Raw genomic sequence first — 14,808 nt, 5'->3', positions numbered from 1 at the left:
AAGAAACTGTTTATGTGGAACAACCCCCGGGTTTTATTAACGAAGAACATCCTGATCATGTTTATATTTTAGATAAGGCTGTTTATGGGTTAAAACAAACACCAAGAGCATGGTATGAAACTTTAACTTTGTTTTTGAAGCAATCTAAATTTAAACAAGGATCAGTTGACCCCACGTTATTTCGAAAGAAAGTTGGGAATCACCTAATGCTTGTTCAAATTTATGTTGATGATATTATTTTTGGCTCTACTGACCTTGCTCTGTCTAAAGATTTCGAAGACTTAATGAAGAGTAAATTCGAAATGAGCATGATGGGTAAGATAAACAATTTTCTTGGATTAAATATTTGTCAAAGAAGAGAAGGAATATATATCAATCAAGAAAAATATATGAAGAATCTGCTTGAAAAATTTGGGATGACAAATAGCACAAAGTTACGAGTTCCAATGGCAACGGGTGTCAAACTAACTCCTTCGTTAGATAAACCCTCTGTTGATCATACACTATACAGGAGCATGATTGGAGCATTACTTTATTTAACAGCTAGTCGACCTGATATCATGTTTTCTGTTTGTAATTGTGCTAGGTATCAATCAAATCCGAGAGAACCACATCTCATTTCTGTAAAGAATATATTTCGTTATCTTAAAGGCACAACTTCAATAGGATTGTGGTATCCTTCGAAAACAGGATTCTTCATTCAAGCATATTCCGATGCCGATCTGGGAGGTTGTAATCTTGATCGAAAAAGCACAAGTGGTGGTTGTCAGTTACTAGGTGGAAAGTTGGTTAGCTGGCAATCAAAGAAACAAACATGTGTTTCAATTTCCACTGCTGAAGCTGTATATGTTGCAGCTACTGCTTGCACATCACAGATAATTTGGATTCAAAGTCAATTAAGAGATTATGCAATTAATATGAAAAAGATTACATTATATTGTGATTCACAAAGTGCAATAAGAATTTGTCATAATCCTGTGCAGCATTCGAAGACTAAACACATTGCTCTTCATTATCATTTTATAAAAGATCATGTGGAGGAAGGCAATATTGAAGTCCATTTTGTGAAAACAACGGATCAGCTTGCTGATATTTTCACAAAAGCTTTGGATGAAAAATCATTTGTTTGCATTTTGGAAGGATTGGGAATGATTAATGGAAACTCTCTTTTACACAAAAGTGAAGGATAATGGTTATTCAGAAATCATTCAGAGGCGCTGAATACAATTCAAGGCAAATTCGTTCAACGTTCAACGGTTACTGTTCACGGTCAACTCTTCGTACGCTTCGTATTCGTACGTTTGTCACTTTAGAGGAGATTCAACGTTCAGCGGTTACTGCTCATAGTCAACTCTTCGTACGCTTTGTATTCGTACGTTTGTCATTTGGGAGGACATACAAACTCTTCGTGTGTTTGCACTCAGTATCCTTTATATTTTTGTGTTGTTTTGTTATTTTCGAAAATTCAAAAATATCAAAAATATTTTTCATTTGTTTTGTTCTTTTCTATTAAATAAAAAAAATTTTGTGTTGTTATTTTATTTTCGAAAAATCAAAAACTCAAAAAGATTCTCTTTGTTATGTTCTTTATTTTTGAAAAATTAAAAACAACAAAAATATTTTTCTTTTAAATTTTTTTGGTACTGTGATGCAGATCCTCATAATTACACGAAGACTTCATTGTTTGCTTTTCTAGGGTCAGGTATATCACGTTCTTTCGCATCTTTAAACATTAATCAATCAGAACTAGTTAAGATGTCCCTAGAAGCATGTTGTTGTATGTTGACTTAAGCATCCAATGATTCTATGTGTATAAAAGAAAGCCTTAATGAAATTTTCATATGAAGATTTCTTCCCAATCAGGCTTGTATTCACATTAGTGTCCTGAGCTACCTGACTCTTCTCATGTGAGTTAAGAGTTTCCTGTTTTGTCCAAATATAACAGAGGTACACTTCGTTTCTTACACCAATCTTTTTTCAACAAAAATTCTATCTCACTCAAATACGAAGGGATATGTCCTGGAGGTCTTTGATAAAACCAATCAAAACCTAGACATATCAAACTCTGTGTTTATGATCTAACATCATGAGACCGTGATTAAAGTGAAACCCACAAATCTATCCACTTAAGGAATTGACGGGGAACTATGTTCCAGATTTTACAAAACTTTTGTTTCAGTACCTCTTTTCTAAACTTTGAATCATATTCATTTCTTATGTGTGGTCTTGATCAAACATTCGAACCTCATGATGTGAGTCACCCAACAAGATCCAGTAAATTTTTTTTCATGAATATGATTTCCGTGTGAGTTTATTTAGCAAATTCTTGTTACTTTAAAATTTTTCAATACCAACTTGTCACTGACTACACTGGTCAAACAAGTAATTTTTGTAACAATTGCTCACCTTATGTTTAGGTTGATATGTAACGAAATTTTCGAAGCCACCTATGAGGCCTTACAAAAGATGCCCTTCGAAACTTTTCAACAAGTTATCGATTGCATTTCACGGGAACCCACACAAGCTGTTGATTATATGTCTTGATAATTAATGAAGTAATCTTTGCCCGGGATTCAACTGCCTTTGTGTCAAATAAAATTTTGACATCACAAAATTCCAAATTTTTTTTTAAATTGTTGTCTAACTTTCTTTGGAACACTGCACTCACGAAATCCTTGAGGATCTGAGTAATACCAACTCAGGCTGATGATTTCAAACATCTGGTATATGACTTCACTTTTCATCCCAAAAGTGAAAGAGCTTAACCTCAATCCGAAGGGGTCCGACGGTTACAATTCTCTTGGGGCAAACAAACAGGCAGTATTTCAATGACGTATAGTATCGTATCCTACTTTTACGGAGATGGGACAGTTACTTTTTGAGGCATGGCTATTTCTACGGAGTAGTGGTTCGATTTTTAAGGTGCCATGTCAACATTCATTAAATGCTATCCCGCTTTTAATTCAAACGGAAGGGTTACATATAAAAGGGGGTTCATGAGTCTTTTGTCACTTTACACTTCTAAAAGAAAATTCCTAATTCTCTCTGCAAATTCAAACTCTCAAAACCCTAAACAATGGCGACTGCTAATGTTCAAGTTGATCCTTCACAAAATACTGATGATTTCACTTCCATGCCCATTATGAAGATCCAGGGTACTAACTATCAAGTTGAAGGTGACGTATCAAAGTATCCTAAGGAATTGAAGATGATGGTGACTGCCTTGAAAAGTTCAGTATTATCCACGGCGATGTTCAACTCCTTTTCCGTACCAATTTCTTGGTTGTCTCAGGCTGGTTCAACTGCTTCTGTTGCTAAGGCGATTGATGCAATTGTGTTTAACCTCATCAATGATAAAAAGGTCAAACTCTCCAAGAAACTCTTCTGTCAAATTCTGGATATCCCCAATACTCCACCATATGAGGAATTTACTTATCCTCAAATTGTTCATATGTTCAATGAGATGGGACATCAGCCTCAGTTATCAAGAATTAGTGATTTCAAGAAGTCAAGTCTTCCTTGTATGTGGAATTTTTTGTTTGGTATCTTCCTAAGATGCTTAACAGGAAGAACAGTGGGTCTTGATAAAGGACGAATGGAAGTATATGCCATGGTTGTAGGGCTATACTACGACTCACCGGTGGATTATGCTTCGCAATTATGGGCAGAATTCTAGAAAAGTGTTGAAAATACTGATGCAAAGCATGGAATTTCGTGTGCAAGATACTGGAGCTTGATCTTGCAATATTTTTACAAGGAGGGTATTTTGGTGTCTAATGATGATGAGAAGGCTACTTTTCATGTATATGCTATTCCGAAGGATGTGGTTGATGATGTAGATATATTTCTGAAGGTTGCAAGAATTCCTGATGCAATGCTGAAGAAGGTGGATCCTACTAATTCCGTGTTTCTGGCATACAAACAAACAATGGATACCACAGTTCCAACTGGTATTCTATTGGAAAATGAGAAGAAGAAATCAAGGAGAGGAAAAAAAGATGAATCTGGTTCTTCTGAGAAACCAGTCAAGAAAACGAAGACACAAAAATCTCCTAAAAAGAAATTTGCAGTAGTTGATGACTCTATTCCACAAGATGTTTCAGTTGCTGTTAATACAACGGTTGATTCTCCAATAATTTAAGAAACTCAGGAGAAAGAAACTATCCCTTCGAAAACTGGAGTTTTTCGAAAAATTAAGGTGAAATCTAAAAATTCGCGAAAAGTTTCACCTCATGTTGTTCGTAAATCACATGTCACACATCAAGGGGTTATTATCAGGGAGGTTCTAGCGCCTGTTTTTCCATCTTCGAAGAAACAACAGGCTGATAACATGGCAAAGCATTTACAACAGAAGAAATCCAAGAAGTTACGAAAGTTGATTCTTGGAAATATTTCAACAGATGAAGAAGAAGTCATTCCTGACACTCCAGAAGCAACTTTGGTGGTTGACAATTCGAAGGCTGATGACACCATGGGAGTTTTACCCGAAGTTTCGAATGTTGAATCATTTTATAAGGAGACACAAACTTCAGACATCAATGTAAACGTATCTAATATAGATACAAATGTCATTATGGGTTCAGATAATGCGAAGCTTGATGGTTTTGAAAATGCGAAGACTGAGAGTCCAAAAACTGCGAAGGGTGATGATCAAGGTATTGTTATTCCAACTTCTGAAATCATTGTGTCGTTACCTCCAATTACCTCTACCACTGATTCACCTACTTTCGAAAACATCATCAATACCCCTTTTACTTCATCTTTTCATCTCAATCCACTGATCCACCAAAATCAACCTCACTTGTTGATGATACAAAGGAAAATGAAACTGATACTGATGGTTTTGTAGGAACCTTTGAAGCATTATAGTTTGATGACACAGAAGAAGAGTTTCCAGATCACATGTTGATGACCATGAAACAATTCAAAATTCTAAATTCAAAGTTGAATTCGATTTTGCAATCTCAAGCTGATATAGGGGGTAGTTCATCTGTTTCAAGTTTGGAGGTGGATTCTATGTTGAAAGTCTTTGAAGGACGTGTTACAAACAAAGTTTCTGGGATGATACAAGATTCTGAAGCAAGGGTGTTGGAGAAAGTTGATCTTAATGATCAAACAAATGATAATAGAATGAGTTCTCAAAGAAAGGATTTCTTACACGAAGTGAAGGAATTGAAAGTTGTCACGAGAGAAAGGCATGTTTTGTATGTTCAAGAAGTCAAGAAAGTTCGTGAAGATGTTAATCTACAAATTGCAGAACTTTGAGAAGATATGCAGAAGGAAGTTCAGGCTGTACAACAAGATTATGCATCCATCAATCAAAAAGTTGACATTATCTGTGATGCTGTCACTAGATTTGTCAAGCTATATAAAACAATGAATCCTCAGGTCATCAATCTTTCTGAACAGGCTGCAAAACATTTTGGTGATTTGGTTACTTTGTTAAAGGAACTGAAGGAGTTATCAGTCAGACTAGTGTCATCCTCTCTCATTACTCCAGAATTTCTATCCCAGAAATTTGTGCAATTCGAAGCAATCTTGCACAAACAATTATCACCTCTCATTCGCATATCCAACCTTCTTCCAGCAGTATCGGATGCCCCACCTGCTTTCACAGGGGTGCAAGGGGGAGAAAAGAAGATAAAATCTACGAAGGCTGGGGAAAATACCAAAGAAAGCCAAGAAATCAAGACTGATGTGAAGGTGGTGGGAAAGGTATTTCCTTCGAAAGTTTCTACTACAAAGCCAATAATAGTTTCAGCTGGTCCAGTTACTTCGACTGTGATTACTACAACCCCAATGACAAGACCAGTTTTGAAAGGTGTTGTTATTGGTGAATCAACTGGTAGTGCTTCAAAATTGAAGACTGTGATAACTGAGACAGCTTCGAAAGATAGAGGTAAAGGGATCTTGGTAGAAAAGACCAAAGAAGAAAAGAAAGCTAAAATTGATGCTGAAGTAGAAAAGATGAGACAACTTCAGAGCATTATGACTATTCGTGCTCAAGATCCATCAAAGCATGATAAAGGAGATCCATCAAAGCAACACAATTATGAAACAATTGAAGCCAGAGTTATGTTTGATCACATATACTCATTTGAGAAGATTCCAAAGAAAAGCTATGTGATCACTAATTTTGATTCAAGTCAGCTGGATTTTCCTATGAATGATATGATGTTCATCATGTCTCAATTCAAAGGAAATGTTAAGTGTAAAGATGCTGATGAAGGGAAAAAGTTGAAAATTCGTTTTCATACAGTATTGGGAAAAGCACCTGAAGAGGTCTGGTCACTGGAGAAAATAAAGAAAGTTATCAGTATCAAAAGAGATGTAGTTTTTGAAGAAGTTATTCAGAATCTCAGATACACGGTGATCAGATCAAGTGGAAAAGTGTGTGGCTTCACCATAGCAGATTTTCCATTGATGAATTTGTATGATCTTATACAAATTGCTTTGTTGCTAAAGGACAAGTCATTTTCCTATCTTCAAGAAACAGAACCGGATGTTTTCAAACTTGGATGCCGACACATCAAAGTCTTCATTGAAAACTATTTTGAGTGCCTTGCTCAAACAGATGTGGAGTTGGCAATGACAAAAGGAATAGAGATTACTGCACCAATGGTACCCACGAAGAAACAAGTAGATCTGAAGAAATTCGAAGATGGTGAAATCTGCTTAAAGCCATTGGGAATTGTCTTCGCAGGAAAAGACAAGGCAATAAGGGCTAAAAGATTTTTATTCCAAACATGCAAAGTGGAGAGATACAACACTTCTCAATATACGGATTTAATTGTTCGTATAAACCACTGCATAAAGAACAATGAGGGAGATAAGAAGGAGATTAAGAAGGTTATTTCATGGTATACGGAGATACGAAGGGTTATGATGTATTCAATCCAACTACTGACCAACTGAAGACTTCGACTTTGATTACAAAGGGGGAGATTGTAAGAGTAAAAATGTTGTAATAAGTACAAGGGTGTAGGTTGTCATACGAAGGGTTTCATGTCTTCGTATGTTTAGTGTCTTCGTATGTTATGTATTTATTTTACTAAGGAAATGTATTCAGTGCGCTTCACGCTTAATCCATAGTATATTTTTTGTATGCTTTGTTCTCCTATAAATAGGAGTCTTTACTAGAGGAGTAGATAAGGTTTTACAGATTTTGTCTAAGAATTCTCTGTAAACAAAAAGCATAATATTGAGCTGAAAACAGATTCTATTTACATCCTCGTGCAAATCTCTCTTACTTTCATTGATTCATACTCTGATTAATTTCATTCTCGAATTCACGATTCATCAAGACTTAAAAATATATGCCACATGTTGTAACGTCCCAAAAATAAAGACCAAAATTTTCAAATTTTAAATTAATAAAGCTATCATCCAAAACATCATCATAAAACCATGGTGGAACATAATGTATCAACTACAACATAAAATATGAGAGTAATCATAAAATGTGAAACTAAGTGGTGTGTGCACTGCAATCATCCTATACTTTTCCTTTTCGAACCAAAAGTACCTGAAACATAAACTGAGAACCGTAAGAACAAAGCTTAGTGAGTTTTCCAGAATACTACATACCACACATATCTAACGTATAATGGGCCCCACTCGTCATCGAGCCCCGCTCAGTATATAGATCCGTCAACCATCGGGCCCCGCTCGGTATTCATATAATCATATAACAGATAAACGCGTAATACATGAAATATTCACCAAGATAAGTAGCATACATAATGATCATCGGACCCCGCCCGACATCGGACCTTGCTCGGTAAGCATATAAACACATAACACATGAAAAAGTCACGCAGACATCTAGCATCCTAATATAACAACCATGGGCCGACATTGGTGCCTTTGACTCACTAAACACAATGAGAAAACTCACCTCTAGCTGCTGAAATAGTCAAATGAATCCATGTCTGCTAGTCCGGAAATCCCTTCACTATCATCATCAAAATAATATCCGATTAATAATTGGATCTCAGCCCATAACCAAAAAAGTCTAAACTACTTAGTCCAAAACTAGCGAAACGACCATTTTACCCTTTATCTAACTTGGCCCAAAGTCAAGGCCCAACTCCACTACTTACAAGGCCCAAATTCTAAATGGTAACTCAAAGCCCAATTTATGGCCCAATCTTCCAAATTGGACCAGAACCCATCTTAGGCCTAAATCCAAGGAAGCCCAACATGCTAGTCCACAGTCCAAAACAGAAGTATAATGGCCCAACAAGGCCCAAACTTACAAACCCAAACTATGGCCCAAAACCAAAGATTGCCAAGCCCAAAAGCCCACCTGCTAAGTATGTGGGGTGTCCTCAGCTCGTTGCTTAGTGTACTCCATTTAGGACTAGTATGCGCAGCGTACCAGCTAAGAAGAAGTGATAGCACCATCACTTCCTAGAATCTTTTAGTTCATTGAAACTAATATTTCATGAAGTTTATAAAGCATAATACCATCTTAGAAAACATAATTTCTTATTCTTCAATTAAACAGAGAATACAATATTTATAAGAGAAAGGATTGATATCAACCCTTGGGAAAAACAATCAAACAGAGAATACAATATTTATAAGAGAAAGGATTGATATAAATCCCTGGAATACAGGAAAAACAACTCCTGATATCTCTCAATCTAATCTCAAACTAAAATATATCTTTTATTTAAAACAAATCTCAACATTCCCCCTCAAGTTGGAGCATATATGTCACACATTCCCACCTTGCTAAGAAGTTTGGAAAACACTTTCTTTGAAGTGGCTTTGGTCAAGATATCCACTAGTTGATCTTCTGAATGGATTTTTTGTAATCCCAAAATCTTGCTGTCTAATTTCTCTTTAATGAAGAATTTTTCCACTTCCACATGCTTAGTACAATCATGATGAACGAGATTATGAGCAATATCACGAGTTGATATATTATCACAAAATAGTTGAAAAGGTTGTTTGACAGGATAACCCAAATCTTGTAGGAGACGTTTGAGCCACAGTGCCTCATAAATACCAAGTGTCGTACATCTAAATTCTGCTTTTGTACAAGATCGAGCCACAACATTTTGTTTCTTACTTCTCTAGGTCACTAAGTTGCCTCCAATAAAGCTAAAATAACCAGATGTCAATCGACCATCCACTTTTGATCCTGCCCAATCTGCATCTGTGTCACTACAAATAAAATGACATATAGTGGCACACATTTTTAGTGACATATGGTTAATGTGCCACTATATCATGGTTTTTAGTGGAACTTATTATATGCCACTAAAAAATTAATACATTTAATGGCACTTAATCTTTTGTGTCACTAAATTATATAGTTATTAGTGGCATAATGACTTGATATACCACTAAAACTTTTTTTTTTATTAAAAGTACCATATAGATAATTCTTATAATAACTAAAAAAATTAATTATAATATTAACTATTTATTTTATATTTCTCATTTAAAGCTAGTATTACATATTTATGGAAACTTACTATAATTATTAATTGATTTGTTAGTTTTTACGAAAAAGTAAATGGGAAACCCATGACATCACTAACCCAATAACCCAACTTGACATTTTTATGTATTAATCCCCTTCTTTCTCTCTTTTCCTAAAAAGAAATCAATTGTGTTTGTAATTTCTAGCTATTGATCCAACCCCATGACATCAATAGCCTAATAACCCAACTTCACATTTTTATGTATTAATCCCCTTCTTTATCTCTTCCCTCCTCCCCCCCTCCCCCCCCCCCCCCCCCCCCCAAAAAAAAAAAAAAAAGAAAAAAAAAAAAGAAAGAAATCAATCGTGTTTGTGATTTCTAGCTATTGATCCAATATACGGTTTATTTCGAATCAAACAACAAGACTGAATTGGGTCATACATTTATTATTATGTTTATAACGATCTCAAGTTATTGATCCAAGATAAGACCATTATGTTAATACTTTTAAATTTTGATTTTGTTGTTTTATTATTTTGAAAACGAAAATTGATTTTTCCTTGGGATTGATTTATAATTTTTCCATTAATTTGTCTATTTTCTTGTTTAAAAAGGGATTCTAACATAATAATTTTGGTTCGATAACAACCAAAACTCTTGGAAGTCAAAACTCTTGACTCAATCTTCAATGACTTTGCTTCCTGTTGATCTTTTGGATTACACATTGAATGGAATGTCACTCATTGAACCAGAAACAACAGGTGTTGTAACATAATCTCCTAATATCAACATTTTAATGAAATTGTTTTTATGGAATGTAGATGTGATTACACACTTGTTTTTATGTTAATTTTTTATTTGGCTTATATTGAAATTGCTAAAATATTTATGGATATAGTGGTTATAACATAATCTCCTAATATCAACATTTTAGTAAATATCTTTTTTTTTTTTAAATTGGTTAAAAAAAGTATATCGTGTCTTTAATCACTATATGGCCAATAGTGATTAAAGGTCTCGTTAGGCCCAAATTTTGTGCATCTTTAGAAATATATGTGCTAATCGAATACAAATATGTTTTTTAGAAAAATATATTAACATAAAACAAAGACCAATAGGAAGCAAAGTTGGAACAATACGTACAACAACCAATTAAATATTTCCAAGAAAAATACGTTAATTTGGGTTTATCATCGCATTACATTACGTTATTTGGAGATACAGAAATCAAAAAATACGTACAACCCTTTCAGAACCCACTCCCACTCTCTCACTCCTAATGATGATCTGAACGCACCATCACCACCCTCTCTTCGTCGACGCCGGACCATCACGCTGTCGTTGCTTCTGCGATTGCCGCCGCTTCCTCAATCTTACGATTAGGTATTTTTTCTGCTCAATTAACGTATTTAAAATTTTCATTTGTTTGTAGATTTAAAGTTGTATACTACTCGATTTGTTGCAAAATCATTGCCCAGACAGCTAGGGTTAATCAATTTCATGAGAGGCTGCCACTAGTACCATTAAAACTCCAATATTTTTCGATTATTAGAACTAGTGATTGCATTTTGTGTAAACCTTGTGATGTTCTTGCTGACTTAAGCTAAATATTCACTAATCCCACCTCACGCATTTCTCTTTTCTCGTGTTGTAGTTAGATTGTTAGTTGACAACTCTTTCTTAAATTAGATAAACAAAACCGATGGCCGTAAGATAACTCTCATCTGATAGGAATCCCATTGTACGAATTTGGTGTTGGATTAGTAACTTATGATCTTCCTGAATTTGAGGAAAGTGATCCACACCCAAATCGGACTATTAACTCATCAGACATGGATCTTTTACACTTAAGTTAACTCACTAAACACGGATGCATACTTCTTTCTTTTCTTGGTTTCATCCAAGATATAGTTGATGCACAACCAATAATCTCTCACGACAATTCTCAATTTTGACCGAACATAAGGCTTTCCATTGGTTGTTCCCAATTACTCAATCTTCTTAATTGTCACCATTCCCTTTGTTACTACCAAAAACATGTTTCCAACCATATAAACAACGAAGAAAGAACTAATAAAATGGGAATTTCTGTCTACATCAAGATATTATACTTTGAAAATTGGGAACCAACTATTGTTTCCAGACAATATGAAAGCAAATGACCATTTTACCCTCTCTCCCAACAAATACCCATCCTTCTTTCCAAAATATACAATTCTCTGGTGTTCATTTCATATTTTCAGAGACATGTTTTAAGCTGAGACATGTTTTAAGCTGTGGCAACATGTTTTATGTTTGATTTTATTTTATTCTAACAGGCATTTGTGAAAGGTGACCACAAAATTTCATAAACAGCAAAACAAAACAAGAATCATATATATAAATCTATATGATAACGTGTGCGCCAATCTGATTAACAAATAATAATAATAATAATAATAATAACAATAATAATAATAAAAACAATAATAATAATAATAATAATAATAATTAAAATAATAATAATAATAATAATAGTAACAATATTAATAATAATAATAATAATAATAACAATAATAATAATAATAACAGTGATAGTAATAATAATAATAATAATAACAATAATAATAATAATACTAATAGTAATAATAATACTAATAGTAATGATAACAATAATAATAATAATAATAATAATAATAATAACAGCAATAACAATAATAATAATAATAATAATAATAATAATAATAATAATAATAATATTAATTAAAATAATAATAATAATAATAACAACAACAATAATAATAATAATAATAATAATAATAACAATAATAATAATAACAATAACAATAATAATAACTAGAAAGGTTTCTCGCGCGTTGCGCGAGTCGAAAAGTGTCAGTTTCGTTTTCGTTTGTATGTCCATCTGTTTCTTATATTGCTATTATTCGATGTACATTGCCTGAACGGTATCCACAGTAAAGTACATTGCTATTCTGTGTAATTTGCCATGAATCGGATAAAACAAACTTGTCGTTAGTGCCTACCAAAAGAACATCAATAGTCCAATACAACCATCAACTTTGTTACCATACTATAAAGCCTAAAATAAGAAACGCAATGGTAAATCATGATAGTAAAACAAATTAAACTTTTATATTTAGTTTTAAAAGAAAGTACAATGCAATGTACAATAAATGAATAAAGAACATCTAGATTAAATATTTATTTTGATCATTATAAAGCCGATGGATCTTCTTCTAAACTATTTTCCAGTTTTTTAAAGTACAATTAAATAACAAAATAGGGCCTAATATTAAAAGAAAATCTATGTTGTTTTTTGCTATACATAACACCCATGCTCACACCTAATCATTAGAATAAGTGGCTTCCAGAACTTTTGATGTCTACATTACATCAACAATTAGCTGAGTATTGTCAGTCAAAATCGAAAAGTGCAATAGAAAAAATTATCATTTTCTATTCCTATGAAAAGTTGTAGAAAAATTCAAAAGAACAGTGTATGAATCAATATATATATATATATATATATATATATATACCAGAATACTCACCTTCTTGAAGCTTGCTACCTAAAAAAATATGCCCCCAAACAGTAGTGATATATTAGTAACAAACTAATGGTATTTTCATTTACAGAAATAGCTGGACTGCATAATCAATTGTGGTTTACGTAGGTGCAATGGAGTGATTACAAAATACGCCTGTTTCTAAAATAGTTATGAAATAGTCAGTTTGTATAAAATATTCCTATTTCTAAATAATGATAAAAACATATTAAATATCAAGTATGAATGTGAAGAGAACATATTCACAACCTCTTTCTCTGCAAGTCAGTAACCAACCATGTCAAGTTGATCAGATGGTCCAACATTCTTTAACAATTTTGATCCATTTGTTTGTTTTTCAACAAATAGAAGAGCATCCATGTTGGCAGTAGATTAATGATTGTAAAAATAAATATTCTTATCTGTAAACAGAAAACAAAATAAATAAATAAATAAATAAATAAGTAAAAATAAAATAAAAAAACTCTTATGTGGTCAATTGAAGATGTTCACATACCCTATCCAGAAATTATCAAATAAAAGTAACAATTCAAATAATGAAGATACAAAAATTGAAAACCAATTGCTAATTTTAAAAAAAAAAAAAAAAAAATTTACCAGCCAACAATGAATGAGTGACCAGATAAACAGTCAGCAAACCATGAAGAAAACTAAATAAAATAAAAATAAAAGATTGTCAATCTGCAAAGCATCAAATAAAAAAAAACCATAAAACAGGAAGTCAGAGGTTAAATAAAACAAATGGCTTTGAAGAGGTGCAAAAAAAAAAAAAAAAAACGAAAAACAATAACATGTTGGTAAGAAGTTGTTTCAATACTCAATTACTGTTAAAGAGTTTAAATGTCAATATCAACTAAATTTTAAACGAAATTGCATAAGTCTGAGAAATCTTAACATCTTCATTTGGTTGGAAAAAAATCTCTCCAAATTCTCATTGTTGCTTTCAATTAGTTAAACGATAATAATCTGCATAATTTTTTTCCCTGATTCTTACATATTTAAGATAGACCAAGTGACCATTTTACCCTTGCATTGTAAAGAACAAATTTTGACAATATTCTTTAACATGAGAGGAATTGGAAGGAAAAAGAAGAAGGGCAAATAGGTAATTAGTTTCTTAACCGACTATTTCATTCTGTCCAGGTTAAGTGAAAAAGAAACAGCAATGTATAGCTGTCTATATTAATTGCTTAACCCATATGTTCATTAAGTCAAAAAGAAAAAACCCCTAACAAATATTTTGACAAATACTCAAGAATAACATATTACATACCCAATGGAACAACCTCTTTAGCAAGTTTAATGGCAGCAGATGTTGCAATATATTGGTTAGTAGGTGAAATTGCTAGTATGATGGAATTCGGTTGAAATTCAAACAAAATTTAATGAGAAAAAAAAAAGAAAGAGAAAGAGAAACATGTTTAGGGCTTATAATAAAATTACCTTGTCAACATAAGTTCTGACCATCTTTTCTATGTCTTCTACAATACTCTCAGGTTGCCCCTCTGCAAATAAGTTGACTTTCTGAATTAGATAAAGTTTATATCAATGAGAGAATGTTGTAATAACCATAGAAAGGTCAAGAAATATACCAACAACAACTTTTGTTAAGCCGCGTAAGTCAATTAATGTCAAGTTAACAACTGGTGAAGAAGAAAAACATGATAAGGTGTGAGATTCATATAAAAGAATGCAGAAAACAGGTTCATGATAGTTATAGATTAAAAAAAGAGTCACCAGTAGGGGAGAATATGTTGAGATGAATTGGAATTGGAGATATTTGTTTTGGCTTTCCAGTGATTCTA

General features: G+C 33.1%; 1 long non-coding RNA gene across 3 annotated transcripts in view; it reads right to left on the bottom strand.

The window, feature by feature from the left end:
• Positions 1 to 12,637: 12,637 nt before the first annotated feature.
• The window catches only part of LOC145070721 (uncharacterized), a 3,833-nt gene continuing 1,662 nt past the window's right edge, over positions 12,638 to 14,808 (bottom strand). For all 3 annotated transcript variants that reach the window (XR_013690056.1, XR_013690057.1, XR_013690055.1), the window contains exons 6-9: positions 14,741 to 14,808; positions 14,596 to 14,646; positions 14,447 to 14,508; positions 12,638 to 13,404 (exon numbers count right to left, since the gene is read on the bottom strand). The exon at positions 14,741 to 14,808 is cut by the window's right edge and continues 34 nt beyond it. This is a non-coding gene — a long non-coding RNA (uncharacterized LOC145070721). The remainder of the gene's footprint in view (positions 13,405 to 14,446; positions 14,509 to 14,595; positions 14,647 to 14,740) is intronic.

The sequence above is a fragment of the Lactuca serriola genome, chromosome 8 (assembly GCF_051521515.1).
Source record: "Lactuca serriola cultivar US96UC23 chromosome 8, Lser_US96UC23_V15, whole genome shotgun sequence".
Taxonomy (NCBI): domain Eukaryota; kingdom Viridiplantae; phylum Streptophyta; class Magnoliopsida; order Asterales; family Asteraceae; genus Lactuca; species Lactuca serriola.
Note: the sequence above shows the minus strand (reverse complement) of the source record. Positions and strands in the feature narration are given on the sequence as shown.